We start from the raw sequence: 3093 nt of genomic DNA on the forward strand, positions 1-3093 counted from the left end.
ACGGAAGTAGGATTGCCCAACCTTCCTTCCGAGGAGTGGCTGGTGGGTTTGAACCGCCAGCCTTCTGGTTAGCAGTCAAGTGCCTTAGCCACTATGCTACCAGAGCTCCCTGGGGGGCCATGTAGGTCCATGTAGGTCCTGCTTTTTTTGGTGCCAACCACATGTAGTCCTCAGGTTGTTGAAGGGCACATGTCCCCTCAGTCACATGGATCTAAAGTCTTCCTAAACCCTCATCCTTGGCGTTTTACCACCCTTTGCCCATATGATGAAACTGCAAGTTTGAGTCTGTTGACCAGTGAAATCCTGCAGCTTTCTGCAGAAAGGGCCACTTCAGCCAGACACTCCAGCAGGTTCTGCCAAGCTTGGATCAGCATCTAATCACGTTTCCATCACAACACGGTGAGAAACGTGTGACTAGCCCTTAGCAACGGTTTCTCAAGAAAGCTACCCCTATAGAGAACTCATTAAGTTAGCTGAACACACGTGAGGCAAAATCTAAAAACAGTCCTGTGCTGTCTGAAGCCTCATGCAGCACGTGGCAGGAGCTGGGAAGGGCCAAGGACAGAGCCTTACAATGAGTGCAGGGAAAGAGAGAACCTCTGCTGGGCAGGCAGCCCCTGCGGTGGTCCAGGTCCCTGAGAAAGAGAGCGCTGGGCCTCCTCACTTACCAGAAGCCAGACTAGCCACATACACATATTGATTAATCACATATTGATTAAGAGATTAAATGAGAAGGTATTAGGAGAGCCTAGTTATTGTCTATGTCTGCTTGCTGAAGGTAGCCTTGAAATGGTTACAGCTTCTATTGTCTTTGGTGAATCAATGGAAAGAAACTGGAGGGACTGAGACCTGAGAGAACAGACATCAAGGACCCTGCATCCTTACATCTTTTGCTAGCCCTCCCCCTTCTTTATAGAGGCCATGAGGGTAAAACAAGCTGGTTGGCTCACTTTGGTATAAAACAGGAAAGCCAAATGGGGCAGCATTGGACAGTTACTGCTTTTTAGATAGTTTTGAAAACAAAGACAGAATCAGCTGCCTTCACAAAATGCTAAGTGAAATCATCACAAAAGGTTAATAATAGCCTCTTTCTTCAGAGTATACAAAAGACAATCTTTCTGAATTAGGGAGTTCTTGGATGGTGCAAAAAGAGGAGCTCTGGTGGTACAGTACCTAAGGCATTTGACTGCTAACCAGAAAGTTGGTGGTTCAAACCTCCCAGCCACTCCACTATAAAGATTTACCTCCTTGGAAACCCAACAGGGGTGGCTATGAGTCAGAAGTGACACTCGATGGCACTAGGTTTTTTTCTTATCCCCCCCACAGGTGGTGCAAAAGTTAACAAATTAACATTCTGAGCTGCTAACTGAAAGGTTGGAGGTGCAAGTACACCCAGAGGGGCCTTGGAAGACAGTCTTGGCAATCTACTTATGAAAAATCAGCCATGGAAAACTGTGTGGAGTACAGTTCTACTCGGACACATACAGGGTCACCAGGAGATGGAATGGACTCAATGGTCCTTTTTTTGCGTTCGTTCCTGTCATTGGACATTCCTGGGTGGTGCAAATGGCTGCTAAGCAAAAGGTTGGCAGCTCACATCCACCCACAGGCGACCTGGAAGAAAAGCTTGTCTATCTATTTCCAGTAAAACAGCCACTGAAAACCCTATGGGGCACAGTTTACTCTCACCTGCATGGGGTTGCCATGATTCAGAATTAACTTGACAGCAACGGCCTTCTGCACTAAAGCAGCAGCAAGCCTGGAAAAAGAAGGAGAGAGAGACATGTGTTTACTCCTGACATTTTAAAGAGAACACAGGAGAGCAGAAGGATCATTAACCTGAAGCAGGGCTTCAAACCAGAATGGAACCAAGAAACAAACCCAAAATTCTCACTGGAGTGAAACTGAACTGCTATTTAAAAAAAAAAAAAAAAAAGTTTTTCAGAATCAGAACTAAAATAGAAAACCATTGTTTTGTTCTTGTTTTTTCTACTTTGCTGTTTTTGGTTCAATTATAATTTTTAAGTTGTAAGCAAGACCAGGGAGCTCTGGTGGCGTAGTGCCTAAGGCACTTGACTGCTAACCAGAAGGTTGGCAGTTCAAACCCTTAAGCCACTCCTTGGAAGGAAGGTTGGGCAATCTACTTCCATAGTGATACTGCCTTGGAAACCCAAGGAGGGACCACTATGAGTCAAGATGACTCGACTCAATGGCACATAACAACAACAACAACAAGCAAGACCATTAGACCATTTATGTTTGAATGTATCTGGCATACATATATACCAACTGCTTCTTTGGTGAATGGCTGGTAAGGGCAAGTTCATTGATTTAGCAAGCCACAGCTGACAGCTGTGACGTGGGACCATACACAGGCCAGTCAGAGTTCACTGCTTCCACTCGTGCCTGACTTTTCTCATGTGAGCTGTGCCTATAGATGATGTGAGAAATGCTTGGAGATTGAGAATACTTGTAGTCAGGAATCTGAAAGAGATGGTTACATTGCCTTGAGTTCTGATAGAGTTTCATTTTTCTGCAAATGGATATCCACTTTTGTCATCACCATTTATTAAACAAATATTCTCTTCCCCATTTAATGGATTTTGGCCCTTTATCAAAGATCAGCTGACCATAGGTCGATGGATCTATTTCTGGATTCTCAATTCTATTCCACTGGTCTATGTGTCTCTCATTATAACAATACCAGGCAGTTTTGACTACTGTGGCTGTATAGTAGTATTAAGATCCAGGAGTGTGAGACCTCCTACTTTGTTCTTCTTCAATACTACTTTGCTTATCCGAGGTCTCTTTCCTTTCCATATAAAGTTGGTGATTGGTTCTTCCATATCCTTAAAGAATGTTGATGGAATCTGGATTGGGATTGCTTTGAATGTATAGATTGCTTTGGGTAGAACTGAGGTATTCACAAGGTTCAATCTTCCTATCCATGAGCATGGGATGTTCTTCCATTTTTGCAGTTCTCTTATGGTTTCTTGAAGTAGTTCTTTATAGTTTTCTTTGTATAGGTCTTTTGTGTCCCTGGTAAGGTTTATTCCCAAGTATTTTATTTTTTTGGTAGCTATTGTAAACGGT

The sequence above is a fragment of the Orycteropus afer genome, unplaced genomic scaffold (assembly GCF_000298275.1).
Source record: "Orycteropus afer afer isolate SDZICR_OR568_19922 unplaced genomic scaffold, OryAfe1.0 scaffold00072, whole genome shotgun sequence".
Lineage (NCBI taxonomy): Eukaryota > Metazoa > Chordata > Mammalia > Tubulidentata > Orycteropodidae > Orycteropus > Orycteropus afer.